Below are 23051 nucleotides of genomic sequence, written 5' to 3'. Positions count from 1 at the left end.
AACACTATTTCTTACACTTTATAGTGTAGTGTTTTTTTTTTTTTAAACTTTAGATACTGTACAAGACTTTAACTTTGTTAAACACGATGTTCGATTGTGTACGCATTTAAAGGAATTTAAAATTTATTAAGTGTTTTTTTTTACAATAATGTTTGATCTTCTATCTTCTATGCCTTAATTAAATGAACAATTAAAACATATTGTAAATAAATCTTAAACTTATTTATATTTAAACTATAACAAATACATGAAAACAAAGTGATGCACAAAACAATTTCATACAGATATAAAAACGTATTCAAATATGAAATTCAAATGAGGAGAAACAATTTTTTCAAACATTCACACTTTCGTAAAACTTTGTTTGAAACATATCGAACAAATCAAAGTTTTCTCTTCATCACAACTTTGGCAAAGCGATATGAAACAGAGTACGACGCCTCGGGAGTCGCCCTTCGCAAAAAAGTTAAAAAAAAATAACTCGACAAAGTTATTTTAGCGATATCCCGTAATGTAGTCACGTAATCCTTCTTCAGTCATCTCTTATTGCGATTGAATTTTCAATCGGACTGTGATTGATTGGAACGAGTGCTCCGAGACCGGATTGATTTTTAAGAAGACCCCAAAGATAGAAAGAACCTTAATAAATTGAGCAACATTCGATACAGCCGGATGAAATCCTATTTACTGAGGATTTTGACAGAACGTGGATTAACGATGGCAATGCTTTTATTTCGTTTTTTTTTTTTATATCGGTCCTTTCATTAAAGTGAGACACTTTAACAAACAAAGTAATAGATATATCTTATCTTACATCAGGATACTCAAGCTATTACGACCACTTACGTAATTTTATTTAACAACGACACAGCGGTGCGATATTCTGAACCAATTAATTATTTGTCAATTTACGGAATTAAAAATGTATCATTTCTTTTAACATAAATATTGATATCGTCTATATTAAAATTATAAAGACATAAAATTTGGTTTGTTTGCATTTATTAGTGTATTACAAAGCTACATTATCACTGATATTTTTAATTCCGCGCGGACGAAGTCGCTTGCAACTACTAGTTAAATATAAAGCGATGGATAATTACAAGAAACGTAGAGAAGAATAAGAGGGGAAATAAGTACACGTTTAAAATCAGAACAAGAAGAATTGTTGATAGAATTTAATTTGACTCATTGTTAAAAAGAATTAACCTCTCTTACCTTACAAATAAAAAAGAAAATAAAAAAGTATCGTCGTCTATTATTAGTAATGTATTTTATATTATAGTTTACTTAAGTTTTATCAACATTTACCTCATGCTCTGCGCGGCACGACATACTCCACAGATAAGATCCATTAGCCCAATGATCCTTTCAATGTATATCAGTTTAAGACATTAGATACAACAGACTGCTACTTAAGACTGGTTTTTATAAGATCTCTTACGTCTTTACAACTTTTGTTTTAATGATTGGAGTCTGGTATTTATTATTACTTTATTTTCTGTATATTGTAACTCTAAATTACAACATTCAGAGACTTTAATTAGTTTCTTAGGCTACTTAAAGAATTAAAATTTTAAAATTACTTCCTTTGTTAAAATATTACTTTTAGGAAGGCAGTATTTGATTTTAATATACTTGTTGTGATGTTAAATTTGACGTTATAACTTATTACTTCACATAATAAGTTTTAACGTCAAATTAATACAAAGGTTCAAATTAACAATACCGTAATTTAGGAAAATATAAACTTTGTTGGATCCCAAACAAAATATTATAAACTGTGAAGGGTCATATTACGATGGTCGCTTGTGCTTGTCAAAAGTATCTAACGCACCTGACCCTCAGGTCGGCGCACGTGTTACATTCATTGTACTAGTTTAATTAAAGAGACATGGCTTTTCACTATACGATAGGAATAACACGTCTGTTATTGTAATAAAAGATACGAAATGTTATTTTGGTAAAGAATTTCCTAACAAATATGTTATACCGACGTTTATCACGTAAATGGATTATTGTCCTTGATTGAATAAAGCAGGAATGGGAAAAGAAATTTCTTATAATGAAAAGTAACATTCCTGATTATTTATATTAACACCATCTAGTTTATGAAACGAAAAACATTCTTTAATAATAACTTGTTATTATATAAACTTGGTAATTATATAAAGATTTTTGGTGTTAATAAAATTCACAAACTTCAATAACTAATGTAATTTACAAAATAAACAAAATATCAGAATTGTAAAAGTATTTTGACTGAAATCATACTACATACTAATATTGTAAATGCGAAAGTTTAGATGGATGGATAGATGTTTGTTAGAGTTTGTAGCCTAAACGGCTAAACGGATTTGGATGAAATTTGCCAAAGATGTAGAACATTCTGGAAGAACACATACTCTGTAAACTTTTTTTTTTATTCTCTGCGGACAAAAGTTAGTTAAGTAATGTTTTATGGTGTTAGAAAATTATTAAATTTTAATTATGCAATTTGAAAAAGAAAACAGAGTATTAGAAATGTAAAAAAGTAAATGACTGAAATATCTCATAAGATGACGTTATAACTTTCTACTTCAATCGCGTTGTAGTAAAAAGTTCACCAATTCTCTTAGCTCCGAAGTCAGGTGGTACGTTTTTAAAACTTCAGACTGTATTTAATTAAAAGTTTCATTTTTAATTAAAATATCCTATTGTTTTAATGTATAACTGTGTTACAATTTTCTTTCAGATAAGTTTTATATAGATTTATTATTCGAATAGGATTTAAGATTTTGTTATTAAATTGTATGGAAAAAATTAAAACTCCTTATTTATAAGCAGAGTGATACTCTGAAGGCCGTATACTGAAACGATTCTTCAACATTTCTTCGTAAGCGCTGCTTACAATCTAACAGTGGTCAGAATTCCAATGTAATTTTAAACTGAATTGAATGTTGTTTCACTCTTCGGTCAGAATTATGAAAAGGTTTGTTTAAATTATTAAGTTCTGTATAATCTAAAGTATTTAAAAATTGAGTTTTTTTGTCAATAAATATTATTTCAACAACAAAAACAAAACGGTTCAAAAACATTGGACCATCTAGTTTAAAAAAAGTCTACCACCACAAACGCGGTCGGTATGCATCGGGTCCCAAAGCCGTAATTACGCATACACATTCTCTCGGCCGCAATGTGAACAAAACCGCACACATTCGCATATGTAAATAAAGGGGATCACGCTTGAAACAAAGTTTTTATTTTTTGTAATCAAAATTGAAAGGAATGTTAAAAGAAGTCAAGAATGAAGTCAAGATTGAAATGTGTTTTTAACAATACATTTCAATCCTGACTGGCTGGTTAATTATTTTCCTTATTATTTAAATAGATGGCGCTGTTGTCAATCTTAACAAGGATACAAAGTTTACTTTTTCTCGTTTTTAACAAATGTAAACATTAATAATAACATATTACATGAGCATAAAATATAAGTACATGTCTAACAATAAATAATTGCTTAACTAACCAGTTTTACGTAAGTAATAATTAAGTATTAATAGAAGAATAGGTAAGTTTCTGAAGTAAGGGTTCTTGTACACTTTACCAGTTACCTTAAACAAATCTTTGTGTTTTGAACAGTTCGGGTAAATGCAAACAATCAACTTGATAGTGGTCGAGAAATGTTTACAACGTGAACAAACAAGCATAAGATTTTAACGTTGTGCTAATCAATACACAAGAGCGAATTGAACTGTAATATTGCAATCGAAATAACCATTGGAAAAATTACTCCACCTATCTATCCATTAACAGACAACAACAGACAGCAAAAAGATTCAATAACAACCATTAGTGTGATACAACGAGGTCTTAAATGCAACTAAACTGTCCTTAACCCAGACCAGACTTTACTAAATCAACCTATTTCTTCTAATACAACTATCATACTAATATTATAAATGCGAAAGTTTAGATGGATGGATAGATGTCTATTAGTGTTTGTAGCCTAAACGGCTAAACGGATTTCGATGAAACTTGGTGCAGGTGTAGAAGATAGTCTGGAAGAACACATAGGCTAATCACTTTAGTTTTTTGTTAATTTCACGCGGACGGAGTCGTAGGCGAAAGCTAGTTAATAAATAATTTACAAGTAATTACGAATCAAGATATTTATCAAGGTGCGGCTGTAAGACGTTCTACCATCTAAATATTTAACAAGGGTCTACAAATTATTTATTCACACTATATGTAAGGTAAACAGCCGCAGGAGTTGTAAACTAACCGCCACAATCTAAACAAAACATCCGATATACCAACAATGATTTGCACAACACGCCGTGCGAGGGCGCCTCTTCCCAAAGATTGTGTTTAATTTAAACAAATGATAAATATCAAATATCCCGGAGGTATAACATAATTTATGTAAACAACGTTTAAACCACTAGACGTATCCAAATTTTGAGCAACCCATCTTAGTAAAAAAAAATGTATTTTCATTAGTAGAAGGTTTTAAACGCGTAAATAGCCACCCTATTTCACTAAGTCAATTCTTTACAGATGCCTGGCCTTTATTGGACAAAGGAGGAGACTTGCAGTAAGTGGATATTCTTTTTCCTAAATTCTCCCACAAAATCATAGATAAGGTCATAAAAAATATAAACTGTGGTATATTTAAACCCCAACAAAATACGACCCCATAAATAAAATCATAGCAACGTTTGGACAAGCCCGAACATCAGTCACGTGCGAGTTAAATGATGTGAAACGGGAAGTAATAAACCCATTGCTTACACTATTGCGTTATACTTTATCAATATTTACGATCTCCGATACTATTGTAAACACTGGTGCAGTGGATAGGGTATTTTTCACAGAGGAAACCATTAATATGCAGTATCCTAGATACGATTAATTTAATATAGTTGATCGGAATAAAAAAGACACGATAATTCGTCCTTACTAAAGACTCAAACTTGAATCCTAGTCTGCCCAATACAACTTGAGACTTAATTTGGTCAATCTTCGATGATATTACAAATGACGATGTTTTTTATTTTATAAAATCTAAGATTATAAAATTCTCTTTTTTTTCTTTACTGTGATTATTTTTTTTAATTTAGTCGTTTGGTATTCGTCACCTTTATTAGCATTTAATTTTACATAGTCCTTTAAATATGTTTGTATATAGTCCTTTCATTGTGCAGGCATGTATCTAGTCATATACAAAAAAATATAGAGAGGGCTTAAAATTTTCGATCGGCTTTTCAAGGCTCTCATTGGCCAGCAGCCGAAGAATGGCTTCAACCCCTTTGCTGTGGTGTCGGGTTGCAGACATGGAGCCTGAGTATCAATTAACCAAAATGGCCGCCGATATGAATCATATTCATTAACTAGCTCTCGCCCGCGACTCCGCTCGTGTCGAATTACAAAAAAAAAGTATTTTGAACACATATTCTTTTAGACTATCCTCTATATCCATGATAAATTTCATCGAGATCCTTACAGCCGGCTACAAACTCTAACAAACATCCATCCATCCAAACAATTACTATCCCAATTTTTATACGATAGTTCACATTTGAAGCATGAAGTCTTACTACGAAATCCTTGAATCGGCGCGAAATAAATAACTGCCTACCACAGTAATGTCATATGTATGAACTACAGGTTATCATTTCAACCTTGTACACTCAAAGCAAATAAAAATCCTTCCATTAACAGCGGTGTCTGACATTAGTAGATAAACGTAGGTAAATACCTGAACAATGATATCTCAGTGGGGGAGGCTAGACTCTTGCTAAACAATGCGGTGTGTTTGCGAGGGTCTCTACGGCCAATCAGCGAATGTCAGGGCCCGAGCTGCTCCGTGCTGTAGTTTGTTTTAATAGCACTAGTCTGGATTAGTTTTTAAGTATTGCTCTAACAATGCTGCCGCTTTACAAAGGGGAGGCAACTGGGAAGCCATTTTTACTCGAAGTGCACTTAAAATTAAAACTGCTTTGTCGCGTCTCTATTGCTTCTATGTATCAAATATAACATTTTGGTAAATAATTTTAAAGAAATTCAAAACACTAGAGTATAATCATACTAATATTATAAACTCTAAAGTTTAGATGGATGGATGTTTGTTAGAGTTTGTAGCCTGAACGGTTTAACGGATTCCGAAGAAATTTGCTACAGATGTAGAGGATTGTCTGGAAGAACACATAGGCTATTCACTATATCTTTGTTTAAATAACACTGGGACGGAGTTGCGGGAAAAGCTTATTAATTAATAAAATGCAATTATAATAATGTAACCTGAAAGGGGTAGACAGTAATCTCGAATTTCGTAAGGAGCAGTACATAGCAATTTTGCGCGTCTATTTTTATTTGATATTTCAAATAGAAATAAAAATACTACACTACGTTTGGTTGTTTGAATGCAGATATTTCGATGAACTTTTATATTGATTTATGGAGAGTTTATTTTTAACCAATACTAGACGTTAAATGAAACTTTGTTTTTTTCTCTTTTCTACTATACCTTATTTAATATCTGATGCTTTAACAGTTCATTGTTACAACTATTTAACTTTGTTCATCATCAACATCTCCCCTGCCTTATCCTACTCCCGTCGATGCACCGGGTTTTCGTCCTCCAAACAACTCTATCATCCGTCATCTCAGTAATTTTAGATTGTTGTATTTAGTAAATATTTCTGATTAAAGCATTTCACTAAAAGAGTATCTGTGTATACTTTAAAAAAGTAATATATTTATTATTTATTAATAAACGCAATATAATATTATCTGTAGTAGCGACCGCCATTGAACATCGTAGTACCGTTAAAATATTTGCATCGCTGCGTTATGCGGTATCCATAAATTACTCACAACGGATTAAAATAACTTTTTCAGTATATTTTCGTGATGTTACGCTCGCGTTATACAAGGATTACATTCGTATACAGCGCGGAACGGACGTATCCTCTTGTACCGTCAGAAATTTCAAAGTATTCGTATATTGAAATTAAAACATTTTGATTGTAGGGTAAAACCGGAATTTTATATGTACATTATAACCATTATCGTAACAACAAAAATAAGTTATTTTAAAAAAACATTCATAAAAACGTACGCAACATGAGCGTATTCAAAATTATACGATAACTTTGCTAATTTGAACGAATTTATATAATGTTGTGTAGTTTGTATGAATAATATTGTGTTTTGTTTTGTGAAAAAGGTACATACATACAGCGGTCGCGAGAGTATTTTAAATAACAATGAGTTGGAAGAGAGCCAGATAAAAATGAAACTCACCTGACATAGTAAATGTAGGCAAAGATTTGAACAGTAAACCTGAGTTTATAGCATTCGGATTTTAAATTATGACGGTTTTAAATAATTGTATTAACATACTAGCTGTTCCCATGCGACTTCATCCGCAAAAAATTATAAAAATTTCATTTTATTGTTCACGTTTGTCAAATTATCAACTGCAAATGTCAAAATGACATGACATGATGTCAAACCATGCCAACCTTGCTTCCTCGATGTTGGCAGCAACTTATGGTCTCTTTCCCATATTAGGGTTTTTATCTAAAATATTTACCCTAAATTTAACGGCCTGAAAATGTATAGCCTAAAGCGTGACCTAAGTGTAGGGCTTTTTATAAAAAAAAGAGTTATTCGAAAATATGCTGTGATTGCCGACATCTTAGGCAACAAAGAAGTGTGTGTTTACGCTTTATTATATTAGTATAGATGAAATACAAAAAATACTGGCACAACATACGATTGATCATCCTTTTCACTAACGTATACAGTCAACAGTTTTTGTCGTAGACGTTGTAGACGGTTGTAGACGTTTACAAGTTAATTTACAGTCGTAAAATATGTTGACCGTTTACTTCGTGCTAAGTATCAATGAAATATTGTTACGTACTACAGCGAAATAGGCACCTACTTTGTAAATTCGGGCTGTAATCGTTGTACAAACAGGCAGGTGCTAGATATAAGATTAACAGCTTCTTTCTTTGCTTATTAACACAATCGTTTATTTTGTAGATACAAACCTTACCTTTCACACCTGCTATTTTATATTTTTCTATTGTTATCACACGAACGTATCCAGCTGCGACACATGCTAATTAAAATGTGTTAGAAATGACACACGGGAACGGCGCGCGAGGTTTTTTATTTTCGGTCTTCGACCGCAAAAAATAGCGTTGCCTAAAACAATCGTAGAAAAAGTCACGTCTGCGATTATAATCTTTGTGGACTGGAATGAATTTGTCGTCAACTGTAAGAGTATTTGATCAAAAGATTAAAAAGCTATGGAGAGTCGCGAGTGGTGCATTTTAAACTAAGAAGTTGCAAAGTTTTGCAAGAACATTACGTTGCACTCGCGTACCTGAGCAAAGTGCAAGATTTCAAACATTCTATTATTAAACTGTCTTTTATAATGTAAGCGTGAATAGAATTCAGGTTACGGGACCGAAGTTGGCTAGATTTAAAAGATAAAATTTTATGTACGCGTTTCCTGAATATTTTATGGTAGAATTAACTTTCAATATTCTCTTTAGAAGCTTTAAGAACAGGTAAAATTTCACATTATTTACAAAGTAATTTAGATTTAAGTATATATGTGTCTCTTATATAAATATCGATTGAAATTGAAATTAAATAGATGGACAAAGTTTTGTAAAATACTAGTGATCCAACCCAACTTCGTCTAGATGGCAAAAAATATTTGCCTATGAAATTTTCCGTCGTACCTTTACTATTTTGTTCAGTTATTCGGAGCCTATTCCATACAAACAAACAAATCTTTCCTCTTTACAAAATAAGTATAAACATGAATATAAACAGCTTTCCTTCATCAACATTCTGCGTTTTTAAACCCGTAATTTTAAAGTAAAACAGAATAAAATATCTTATTAAAACATACCTTATTACTTTCCTTTATTCCCAAACTTAATAAGCCGATCGATGCTTATTTTATTGCATTTAATGTTAGTCCAGCAAGAGCCGATACTGTAAGCCACATCAAAGGTTTCAAATTAGCATGAGTGAACACGTTTGAGGGATAATAAAGTAGTGGTAGTTGTCGACTAGTGTACCTTAGGGGCTAATTTTGCTTGGCGAGTAATGATTATGAGTCTGACGCCGGCCGCAGTATGCAAATGACCATAGCCCTCAGCATGCCACAGAGGCGGACCAGCTGCCGCTTCTGTGCAATATTATTTTCGTAAATACTAAGTTTCGAACTTAAAATGCAATACACGAACGCATTAAAAAATTGGGTTCTTTAAACAGTAACTATAATTTGCAATCCATTCTAAATAAATTAAATTAGTATTTATTAGTTAAGAAAGATTAAAATAATATTAATTTATTTTTGCGTTATTGTACTCACATTGTTTTATTGAAGTAAAAGCGAATATATTTAATTTATTAAAAGACTAATTTATGTTGAACGTAAAATATATCTTTCAGAAAGATTAACTAAGAATAGAAAGCTTCTTTCAGACGTTAATCGCCTTTTCTTAATAAGCGCTCCTCTGAGATCCAACAAAGGAATGACAAATAATTCGTTTATTCTAGCTTTTGTAATTGGCTTTTAAGGCAATGTAAATAGGAAATTTTTAATTGAATTTTCGTTTCATTAAGATATAAAATAAGAATTAACGTACAATTTCAGAAATGACATTGTTTGTTGCGTTTCAAATTTAAAAAAAAGTAATTAAAATCCGTCAAGATATTTTAGGCATTCAAATACTCTTTGATGTACTTTGTAATCTGTAGATTTGGACTTAAATTGAACTCAATTACTGGAAAGAGGACTTACAGCCTGATTCTGAAACGTTTTTTTTTAAAACTTGGCTGCGTAAGCGCCACTCACAATCTGTCAGAAGTTAGAATGTTATTGGAATTCGGAGTTCAACGGTGACTTTATCATTTATGAAGTTGTTGCATACGTAATTAAATGTAGTTTCAATGTTTTGCTATTGTTAAGTGAAATAGAAGCGGGTTCCAGGATCTCTAAAGAACACACAAAAACCCTCGGCACTAAAACTTCCCAGAAATAACAATACCAGGGCCCTTCTATAAAACTGTCTTGCCAGAAGCATTCTTTCTGATAGGCAATCAAGGAACTTTATGTAGTTATGAGATAAGATAATGTCTATATAATAGATTTTAATATGTGGGAATGTTCTACAAACTACGTAAGAGCCAAAACAAATAACAAAAAACAATAACACAGACAATTATTTAAATTTGAACATAATGGGATTCGCCGCCTCAAAATTCTTATCTTAATTGAATATGCTCTAATGTAATGAAACGCATTACATACAACATTAAGCAGGTACATGCAAACATAATTTCGGTCAGCACGGGCGTGGCAATCGCCGTGCCAGCCATGATTTAAGTGACCATTTTACATTTACGGCTTTTATCACAATTTTGTTGTATAAATTGAGACATTTCGCTGTATTTTTACCGATTGTACGCTAAGTTTTCGACGACTTCATTACTTTCAGACAGTTTTGAATTAACTGCACTTTAACACGATTGTATAACTTTGAAATGTATAAATTAAAGATTTTTGAAGGCATAAATCCTCTCTACTTGTAGTTGCCTATAGTTACTGACGGTCACAAAAAGCTTAATCACGAAAAGAGATATAATTATTAGAAAGATGGATTTAATTTTGCATCGAAAAATTTTCTTAAATTCTTGACTCCGATCCTTCAATAATACGAAGCAACTATACTAAGAGTTTCTGCAGACTAGATTTTGAATCGGATATTTGTCGAATTGGGCTGTTAAGTCAAAATCATATGAAACCAATTCGTTGTATTGTGCGCACTATATATGCTTACAGCTGATTAAAAGTTTGTAATGTGCCGGGAAACTAAATATACGTTTGCAATAATGTTGCCTTAACAATACTCATAGTCGCAAGCAACGCAAACCGAAATGAAACGTTTCTCAACTAATTAATTGAATTATCCAAATTACTCAAACAATTCCAGGTATACGATGAAACAAAACAAAATCCATTGGGGAATCGCCACAGAGCGTGAAATTGCCAAAAAACTTCGAAATCCATCACGAATCAAATGACACTTTGAAATTGTAAAGCTAACTGAAGAACGAATTGGATGGACTGGGAAAACAATTAACGGGAGCAAGCGATGCGAAAAATTGGAATAATCAACGGATGCCGTGTTGAATAACGTTTCAAATTTAATAAATGTAATTTTTCAAAAGCGCCCCACTTTATGGCACTCCAGCGGAGCTTGCCCGTACTTTCGCTTTAAAAACGGACCTGCCTGTAAACAATTTGTGTTCGCCAAAATAAACGATTGAGTGATCCAATCATTTTACACGGTTTTTTTTACCTTTAAAGCTTCCATTCAAACTGACATTTTCAGAACATAAATAGAATTCCATTTATTTGTGTATCAGTGATTTTGTGTATACATTGAAATAGATACACTTACGGTTGAATACTAAAACGAAACTTAAACAATTTGCGTCCTAAGGGAGGGGTCAAAATTTTAATGGAACTTAGAGTTCGCTTGAGCGTTGTATAATACGCTGTTACAATTTGTAAAAACCCTTTTAGACGATTGAAGTACCAAAAATAAACATTTGTTAATGCCTACCAAGAAAAACATACTCTAGACATTTCCAAAAGTATATTCCATGGCTCAAATTTACAATCAATAAATTTGAATTTCGTATCAAAGCTAAGTATTTAAAACTTACGCAATTAACTTCCATCGAATACTTACACCGAGCGATTAACATTTTAAAGGACAAAGTTACCGATAGCTATTCGCTGAAAGCCCGGAAATTGAGCATAACGCGCCCATTAATATTTCAACAACTTCCTAACGATTAAAATCGTAAAACGTTCCGGACGAATGTATATCTTAATAGGAAACCGTATAGTCTAAATTTCAAAAAGAAGATATCACGCTTTGAAAACCAATGTAACGAATTGCAAACAGGTAAAGCTACGAGTATAACGATTCATACAATAGACCTGTTAGTAAGCCAGTACAGAATATAATTCCGCATTTCTTTGACGATTTCATTCATTATTTTACATTCTCTAACATGCTTGAAATTCGAATGGTGAATGTGTTGGAGTCTGTGACTGGTTTATTTTTAACTAGCTGTTGCTGGCCACTTTGTCTGCATGAAATTAAAAAAATAGCCTTTGTTACTCATAGATAACTTGCCTTTCTAACAGTGTGAGAATTTTTTAAATCGTCCCAGTAGTTTTAGAGTTATTTCAGTACATGCAAAAATAAAAATCTTTACTCTTTGTAACATTAGTTAATAGATAACAGATAATTGTGATGAGAAATGTCTTCCCAAAGTAATGATTATCAAATAGGGCATTTACGGCTGCTTTTAATTAAAACGCTGTAAGCATTTCGATTGTGGAATTTTATGTTTTTATGGGATTTTTAAGAATACAATAACAAAATGGGTGCATCTACAACCCATGATAATATCTACAACACCAATCGGTAAAAAAACGCGAGAAGTCGTAAACAAAGGGATGTTTTACATCCCTATTCTTTGTAGTCGAGGTCTCATTCTAATTGGCTTACAAAAGAAACAATAAAATTAATTACTCACAAGGAATTGTTCACTTCGTTATTTAATCAAATAGATTTATATGTTTATAACATTGCAGCTTCATTAAAATAACATTAAGGAACATTTAAAGATTTAAAAAAACTATGTTAAAATGCATTTTTATATAAGTTGAACACAAAGACATCAATTACAACGCCATCTGTTCTGGAAAGGCGAGCCAGCACTATAAAATATGCGTAAATATTATTTATTTTATTATGTACTGGTAAATAATGAATCCATTAAATCATTATAAAAAAATTAAACATGTGGTTAGATGTTATGTTTGAAATATTAAGCGCTAAATCGATAAAAATATTGCAATAAATATTTTCCTATTAATGCTTATTAGATTTCGTCAATATTCTATCTTGTGTGAAGATATCTATATCAATATTATAAAGAGGAAAGATTTGTATTTTTGTATGAATTCTATTCACCGATTTTAAACATTCTATCACCATTAGGAAGGTAATTTATCTGTGAGTAACATAAGCTATATTTGATTATTACTTATATTTAGGAACCAATGATAAAGAGCGTATTTCTGGCGGATTTCACCACGCGGACGCAGTCGTGGGCAACAGCCAGTTATTAATAAATACGTAAGTGAATTCGTTGACAAAATCTTGTTAGATTAATTTTATCAGTCTTCGTCAAAATTTAATCTTGACATGTAGGATATATACGTAGAAACATACAATTTTCTCTGCAGTGACCGTAACTGGAAAACGAAAAATTTCACCCTCCCAAACGAGACCGTAAAAAGACGCGTCGAGAAAATGTATAAAAAGAGTTGAATTGAAGAAGAATAAGTAAAAGAAATTGATATAGACTGACCCTTAGTAACAAAAGAAAATCGCAACTAATTAGAATCCCAAGTAAGAGAATAAAGCCGCAAACGGAATAGCGTCAATCGCTTCAACATCCACTAATTGAATATTTATTAATTTATCAAGCACTTAGTGAGTAATTAAAGCGGGTGTACACAAACAAAGAAAGTTCCCGGGAGAGACTACATCGAAGTCAACTACGACTTGACCCCAAGTTTAATTATAAACTGAACGATCAAGTTCCGAGGACAATCGCAAACTTGGAATCACGATGCTGGTGTCAGTCTGCATAGTTTTCGAGATACGTCTGTATTTATTGATGTTTTGGGTATTTTAACATGGAAAGTTTAAATATCTTGAGGCTTAAGTCGTAGTATCATTGCTTTTAAATGTCTTAATTTCTCCTTCTTTTATACTTTATTTTAGCAATACTTTACTCGAGCCTTTGTTACATTATTAATAAGTAAAATTACTAAAACTGAACTAATATGAACAAAATACTCTTGACATTGTAGTCAAAAATCTGATCTACAGTGGTTTGTTTAAAATGTGTAAAATATACTAAACTGTTAAATTAGTAAATAATAGTAAACAAATAAACTACTAACCTACCTAAGCTTCCAAAAATAGTAGAAGATATAGAAAATATAGTTATGTGACGCCTGTGGCAATACGATGCTTCGATTTTTTTCTTTCTAGCGAATCTTTTCGTAAATCCAAAAATTGAGGTTTTAGTAGAAGGTAATAGAATATTTATTTTTGGCAACTTTCAGATTTTATACCAACATTTTTGTAATAATATCAAAAACTTAAATTCAGATTAATATTTAATGTAAATCAAGGACGGTGTAAAACTTTTTAACTGCTAATTAGATAGCTGTAGGGAACAGTAAACCGTTGTAATTTTAAGATTTTTTTGTTACAACTCTTAAAATACTACGATATAATTTCAGTGATGTTTAGATAGGGCGGACATTTTAATTTTACTATCAGATAAGGAATTTTAATTAAAACAGCGCTATTGTTAGAGCAGGGACACTATAAAAATCATAACGTAACACGACAGGAAATGTTTTAAATGAAAACTCATTTTCTTACAAATAAAGAGCATGCGCACAACTGTGACTAAGCTATCTTACAACTGTTGTGTGATTGTCGATTGTTTCGCGGCTAATTCAACTGTTTAGTTGTGCAACTAAAAATCGAGTAGTGTTCGCAACTCCATAGAAGCTTACAAGACTCAAAACAAGACTAAACAGTTCTACGATAGTTTAGTTTCAAGTGTGCGCACGCTCTAATATTTTACCTTAAAAACTAAGAAAAATCATTTTGAAATTGCACGTTTTTTAATCTTCGGCATATAGTCTTTGACACAATATTAAAAATACTGTTGCAACAATGGATTTATTCACAAAAGGGGACCTTTGTCCTGCAGTGGCCTATATACAAGCGGCTATCATCGCGTTTTTATTAGAACCGTAGTACTCGATTGTTATTCCCTGCCAACAACGGTCTAAAGCGGAACTCATCTAGGTATTGTGTTGCATGGCCTATAATAAAAATTCCCGGTCTAGCAGTGAACAGGGAACAACGTGTTTAAAGCTTAAAATGCAGACGACCTAAATCCGACACAATGGGCCGATGTTTTCGGGAACACAATGCTCCACCATCGCTCACTCCCGGCGCAGTTTGTTCAGGTGTTCGCGACTTTTGAGCTGCGAAAATTCTAGTTTAAAAATTTCAGTTCGAGACCCTCCGGCTTTTGTGTGATAAGAATAAGTTCATAAACCTAAAGCGCTTTCTTCCATCATTTTATGGCTCGCTACACGAAATTCCATATTTCTTTTTAACTTTAACCCATTGTGAACCGACCCAGCTAAGTCCACACCTATCTCTTTTGTAAAGAACTTTATATTTTTCATATTTCATACTCCTATTCTGTAGTAATTTTATCTCGAAATCTAAAAGTCCCACGTCATTTTAACTTCTTTATCTGAAAAGCAATTTTATAAATACAAATTAAATTAAAAGAGATCTGTAATAGTTCATTACGTCGAAATAGAAAAGCTTATACGTTCTCGTAAGAAACATTTGGAAAAGTGCATAGTGTACGTATCTTTTCAATTTATCTTAAGTATAGAGTTCCGTTCAATTTCTGCCTCTAACAAAGACTTTGTAGACAACAGTAATAGTAAATAGACAGAAATGTGGAGGAGAATGTATCCGCTTTTATTGAAGCTAACCTTAAAATTTGCTTTTAATGTCTTTGTCAATGGTTGTTGTATCTTTTGTTTTGGGTTCGTTTATGTTTATATTTTAATTATAAATTTCCATCACAGTTAATGTATATTACAATTTCGGAAAGTTTTCTGTCGTAATAATTCTAAACAATGTTTTTTTTTTACAATTTTTCTTTAAATTTTGATTTTAAATTCTTTTTGTGATTATAATCGCTTTTAATAAATTAACATTGAATCCGGTAAAACCAGTGGACCGACGTTTACATCACATCGCTCAAATTAAAACACGTAATTTCATGATACGATCTAAAGTTAAAATTTTAGTTTAATGTCTAAATTATGTTTCAGATTGTAATTTACTTACACCTTAAGGGGTCAAGAAATATAGAAAATGTATAATAAAGTTTGTATAAGAATAAGATCGCGCACACACTTAAAATTAAACTATCGCACAACTGTTTAGTCGGTCTTTGATTCCTATGAGCTTATATGGAGGTTAGCACACTACTCGATTTTTAGTTGAGCAACTAAACAGTTGAATTTGCTGCGAAACAATCGACAATCGAACAACAGTTGTGCGATAGTTTACTCAAAGGCTTGTTCTAAATCTCCCGATTTTCCACGTGAAAGATTTCATGTCGGGTACATATTTTCCAGCGTGTAAGATCTTAATTTAGTATATTCACTTACCCCGTAAGGCAACGAGACGACGTGTATTCGCATTATTCAACAAGCTTTTGTCGAGACAGCCGACATATTAATATCTAGATTCGCATAGTAATTCAGTGGTTAAAGCGATTATCTGTCGCTAAGCGCGAATTCCCGACAGAATAGTTCGTGTTAATGAAGTTCTACGTAACAGGTGTTACGTGCTTTGCAATGATAAACTCCCGATGAAGTCCTCTTATTTAGAATCAAATGTGCGAATGGAAATTGAACTGTGAATACAAAATCGTAATCAAAACTTGTGATAGTTGAATATAACTGAAACTATTAATTACGAGCTTTCGCCCGCGACTACGTCCGCGTGGAATTAAATAAAAAAGGGAGTAGCCTATGTGTTCTTCCAGACCATCCTTTACAACCAAATTTTATCGAAATCCGTTCAACCGTTTAGGCTACAAACTCTAACAAACATCCATCCATTCAATATAAGTATAGATATACAAAGATGTATATGTATAAGTGTAGTATATAGGCACATATGTAATATTGAACAGTGGGGTTGTTCGGAGTGCTCTCAAAACTTGAGAGCCGGTCATTTGGTCGTCAAAAGCACCGCCGGACGCAATGGCCTTACGGCATGCGCAAGTGGTTCGTTTGAATATACTATTTTAAGGGAATAAAATACGCTTCCATTTTACGGCACGGTAAAGATTTTTTCTTCCTATAATATTACTGTCTACGTTTAAATTGATATCTGTTCAAGGAACTTCTAGTTTTTGTATATTTTTTTTTTAAACTCTGGATTTTGATTTTTATTGCTATTTGATGGCAGTAGTTCCTAGTATGTCTGTGTAAAGAAACACCGATATAATGTGTATTGTGAGTAACAATTGCATTGTGAGTATTGTAAATAATAAATCGATTATTTCAACGGTATTTAAACGAATGGTCGGTTAATATATGTTCAGTTGTATTGACTTAAGTAGACACCGATATTTCCTCTATAAATCAAGACAAAAGACAATCAAGAGGCCGAGTTCGATACAATTGTGTAAATAAGAGTTATAACAAGGAATGAGGGACTCCCTCTCTGGGGAACTAAAAGGATAGAACAACTTGTAGCAACGCGTGTAAAAGTAACGAAGAAAAATGTAACTATATAAAGCGTTTTAAGTGTTTTTGAAAGTAAATCTTTAGTACTTGAAGAGTGAAAAATAAAACTTTAACGAGGCGAAACGTTTGTAAATTTGTAAACGATTAAAGTTACTGGCAACTAATAATTTTGAGTACTGTCTGAATGTGCATCGTGCGTAATGTCAAGACGACAATAAAATGACTGATGACAGTTGTCTTTGAATGGAGGAATGATGCTTTTTGTTGTTATAAAATCATTTTGTTAATATCTCTGTAAATGCGATTCGATTATAGTGTGTTGTGAATTTATCAATTAGGATGGTGGTCAACTAAGAATAGTGTTTCTGCTGTTACGCAATTGTTATTTCATTGCCTCCGACATACGCCCACAATAGAAGATCGTTGATTGATTAAAATTTGATTAAAAACGTATTAAATTACGGATTTAACACACATTACAAAATAAAAAACACGTTAATATTCTTTATATTAATCATGTTATAAAAAATAAACTAATTAATTTTAATAACCGACGAAATTTTATTTTGTATTTTACGAACAGTAACAGTATTTCCTCCGCCTTTTATAATAAAACAACTTAAAAAGGTTTACATTCTACACGATTGAAAAATTCTACGATTTAACGGGCAGGTCTCCCCTCTATTCTATCACCCTCTTCACAATATGCTAATGGACATAAATTTAGTAATTAGTCTAGCTGAAACAACGTTTGTGTACCTTGACCAGACAAAATCAATGAATGAAGGGAAATTCTTCTGTAAATATGTGCAGCTTTATTTAAAAGAAAACAAAATAAACAAACTTTAGGCACTCCCGACATTTTAAAATGAAATGTTGTAAAAGTGTACACCAAACATTAAAAAACACAATTTTCACAGCATTTTCTATTGGAATATAAAGCTTCGTACATCACGTCAGTAAGCATCGGAACAATATTACGTTGTGTATTAATTTCGTTATCCAGGGCCAGGGGTAGTGACAGAGTCATTTATTGGCTCCTACATCGGGCATCGAGTGTACCCGTGACGTATAAAGCGTCGCTGAAAAATTTCATTAGGCAGCTACAACAGAGAAACAACGACCCTTTGTCCTATATATTGACTGAGATTGATTGTCAGTCGGCATGTGCTAAACGAGTTGCACGACGAAATAAAAGCAAATGTTCGCAACCCCTGTCGCCGTCCGTCACGGACACAAATCGTTTTATTGAACTCCGCTTCGACCATATTAACTCTAAGTGACACGAATTTATTTGGCTCCACGTTAACTCTTTCAACGAAATTTTAAGAGCGGGCGTACACCTTGACTAACTATAGCACAACTGTTGTGCGATTGTCGATTGTTTCGTAGCAAATCCAACTGTTTAATCACACTAAAAATCAAGTAATGTTCGCACCTCCATATAAGCTCAAAGGGATCAAGGCCAAACAGTTGTGCGATAGTTTAGTTTACTGTGCGCACGCTCTAAGAGAACGATTGATTGTACAGCCATATATTATTTTATATTGGTACGTTATGGTATTTAGCTACATAAGAAATATGAACCTATAGTGATTCAAGTTATGTTTATCATAGAATACGGATTAAAACATTATATTTCTTAAAACAAACAAAACTGACCTTTCCCATTGGGCCGATCGAATCCGTAAAACCTTATGTTGTAAAACCATGTCATGAACATGTAATATTTCTAAAGCAACATAATTGTTTGATTGAATACGTGACTACTAATAAAACTGAACGAAGTACTTAATATTTAATTTATTCTTTGTTTTGCAATATTTTAAGAGTAATGGCAAAGACTTCATTAAAAAATAATTTTAGCTAAAAATATTAAACATTTCGTAAGATCGTAAAATAAGCAAACATTAAAAGAAGACATAAAAAGAAGCTAAGGTTATTCTTCAGAGACGAGATCTGGAATTAAAATGAATATTTAAACAAATGAAGTAGATCTCTGAATACCAAAAAATATCTAGCAACGAATTTAGAAACATTTTCAACGTATTCAGATGTTCGAGTCCGTCCCTGGGCCCCTCGAGTGCTACAAGTCCGCATTTTCAACGGAATACAAGCTCATATTTATTTAAAACGATATCATTAGGTATGTTCTTAGCTTACTTCTAAGATAACAAGCATTGTTGAAAGTCTCTTGAGCTCCCGACCCTTTCTCACTTTGACAAGTCACCCGTGAAGATTGCTTAGATCCCCAGCGACTGGTCCTTAACTTGAAACAGCCTTATCGCCGAGATAGGATTAATTGCGGAAATACCGGAGATAACGGCAGAGTTATAACTACCTAGCACTGAGCTTTGCCGGTATCCTTCAAATAACGAACCTTTATTGTAATTTGGTCGGTAGTCGTTCTCACTATCTCAATAGCTGTTATAACCCATCACAATTAACATTTTTAAAGAAACCAAATCTGTATTCGAGTTAGTTCAACCTACATTAGAAGAATCGACTATTTATCTAAGTTATGAGTGTAATATAAATGTCTTATAATAGTTTTGAATAGTTCAAAAACAAAGTGGATGAATAAAATAAAGTCTCTTTTATGACCTGTATTTAAGTAGCTAATGAATATAATTAAAAAGTTTGATTTTAATAATAAAGAATTTAATTGATTTTAATAATTATTTTAATAAGTAATTAAAGATATATGGGGATAATAATTTTAATATTAAAATTTATACCGTCTAAAGTTTTAACTTGGAACTTTGTTTACAATGCATATCATTTTAGACGTCGAATTGTGACAACAATGTAAAATGCAATTCTGTTTATTCGATACCATACAATGTATAGTAAAGGCCCCGAATATGCTCATATCGTGTAATCACACACAATTTGTGAATGATTTTTGGTTATTAAGTAATAGTAGCGAATTAAGTTGTATATTTTGTCCAATTTCAATTCGATATATCTCGTTTTTAGCACAATGTTGTGTTTTTTCAATCATTTAATTTAAAACAATAAAATACATTGTAACTTACTGGGAACAAAATGTGTTTTTTTAAACTCCCTAAAGGTAAATCAAAATGCATTTTTAGCAATTTTTTGAGGTGGTTGCAACAACCGTTGTTTTCGATCACAGCAACAAAAAACACCATGAACAAAATTTACGTTTTACTGTAAAATAACACTAGAAATATGTGGTATAAGCAACATTTGCTATTCCCAACACAAACATTTGTGAAAACGCATCAAGTTAAAACGAGGCAGGTCAACTACACAGATAGAATCGAGTCCTCTTGCAACATTTCTTAACAGTATCATACTGCGGGTTGCATACTCTGTGCAAATGTTAACGTCGCTAATAAAATTAACTCCGCAAACGGCATTAACACGCCACTTCATTTCGTGTTATGTTCAGTGTTACTGCGCTTAGTAGCTGGTAAGTTGAACTACATGTAGAGTATAACCAAGAAAATAAACCAGGTCGGGGATGCATTATTCTATTAATAATAAAATACTGCGGGCCAATACGACCAATTGCGACTTTCTACAACTCTTTCGACATCGAAACATCTGTCCTAAAGCAACACACGCGATGAATTGCAAAGAGTGAAAATGCACGAATGAGCACGGCAGAAAAAGAATACCTTCCTTCCCCAAGGAGCGGCTAATGCGTCCCGCAAAATTCCATTCGCAGTAAAGTCTCGGAAATGACGGCAGAGAATTTGCATGGCTGATTGCCGTCCGCTGCTCAATCAAGGACATTTAACAAAATTAACTAATTGAGTGAACGTTCCGTCCCCTCGCCCGCTACAACTTGCCGACGATAAATTGACTCAACAACAGCGACGGCGCCGTGTATCGGGAGAATCTAATAAGCGATAATAAGGTGATTCCGTGCGGTTCGCTATGTTTTAATTTTGTTTACTGCGGTTCATTTTGGAGAAATTTATGATAATAATTTCAGCTACATTGTTTAATATGATCCTTTTAATGGAACTAAACGTCATAATAATAAAGACTACTTTCAAGATTCAATAACGGTGTTTAAATGAAATTTAAGACAGCTGGTGTACACCCTTTTAAGAACGAGATGAGTAATTCTTTGTTGCAATCCTTCAAACACGTTCGAATTTTAAATGCAACTAAACTGTTGAATGGGCTGCGAAGCAATCGACAATTGACAATGTACAACAGTTGTGCGATAGTTTAGTCTATGGTGTGTGCCCGCTCTATATATTTGTTACAATTATAATTATACATTCAAAAATGTTATTATATTTTATTTATCCTTGACAAGAGAAGACGTAAGATACTAGTTATTGTATAGTATAATAAACGAATCGACGCCTACAAGTTAAAAGCAATCACAAAAGCTTTGACATAATGGCGTGAGAAGTTTCCAAGAGTAGAATGAATTTGTAACTCAATCGGCTAATTAGAGTTTGTTTTGTAACAAGCGGGGAGAGTCGGGTAATTAATAGACTTGCTTGCGAGAATGCTTTATACGGAATTGGATATAAGTATTATCACTTGTCTTGGACTTTGTTAGAAAATCCTTTTACAATCTGTCTGAATACTTTTAACAACACTTCTTTTGATTATTTTGAGTGTTATTTACTAAATACCAAGTCAACCAATAGTCTAATTATCTAATTAAATAAAATTATACCTCAAGCGAACTAGCAGCATGTAAAGAAATACAATTATAGTTGTTAAAAGATTTTTAAAAGAACTTAAATAAATAAATCTAATTGATGTTGTAAACTTCAATCAGTCCAAAATATTTTAAAGAAAACTAAACTTTAATTGCATTGAGGAAAGATATAAAATCATGTTCCTCCACTTACAGGAACAATTTACAGGCCTTGTTCGCTCGTAAGGATGTCAAGACCATTATTGATAGATTCCAGATGATCGTCTTTCTTTTTGTAGTGGTTCACTTGACCCGTGGAAGCAAAAAGTGGAATCACAAGGCTCGACCTTTTGTCGGTAAATCGTAGTAAAAGATTTATTTTCTTAAAGCGAGATTGCTATGTCCAAGATAAATGTCGTCGCGATATTGAAAATGATATTAAACCACTTTTCTTTTGATTTTACCAAGAAAGCACTATGAAGTATAAATGCAAATTCTGATCGTTTTGTATCAAAATTATTGTACTTTTTTGTTATTGTATAATATAGTTATTCAAACGGTGAACCGTTGTACACGTAAAACAGAGTCTTAATAACGCTTCGTTAACATTTGCCAAGAAAATTATTCACCAGTTAACATCAAAGAAGTGTTATTTAATTACAGCCCGAGTCTTTGAGTGGTATTGTTGACACGTGGCTTTTGATCTTAACCGAAATTACGACAACCTTAATTATAATTAAGTACCTATTTAATTTTAGTAATTTAATTATACCTCGACAAGTCTCTAAATTTATTTATATACTTCAGAAAAATGGTCCATCAGTTCATTACGTTTAGTGTTCTATGAAGATTTTCTGCGTTTTCCAATATTTTCGGAAATTATAATTGAATAAGCAGGGTTTATTGAATATAAATTTAAATATAAAAGCC

The 23051-nt window shown here is 32.4% G+C and overlaps 1 protein-coding gene across 1 annotated transcript in view; it reads left to right on the top strand.

The window, feature by feature from the left end:
- Positions 1–4544: 4544 nt before the first annotated feature.
- The window catches only part of LOC106101543, a 52044-nt gene continuing 33537 nt past the window's right edge, over positions 4545–23051 (top strand). The window contains exon 1 of the mRNA XM_013280792.1: positions 4545–4576. The gene's annotated coding sequence lies outside the window, so the exon portion shown is untranslated. The remainder of the gene's footprint in view (positions 4577–23051) is intronic.

Source organism: Papilio polytes, unplaced genomic scaffold (assembly GCF_000836215.1).
Source record: "Papilio polytes unplaced genomic scaffold, Ppol_1.0 DF823980.1, whole genome shotgun sequence".
In the NCBI taxonomy this organism is placed as follows: domain Eukaryota; kingdom Metazoa; phylum Arthropoda; class Insecta; order Lepidoptera; family Papilionidae; genus Papilio; species Papilio polytes.
This window is presented reverse-complemented; position numbering and strand designations above follow the sequence as displayed.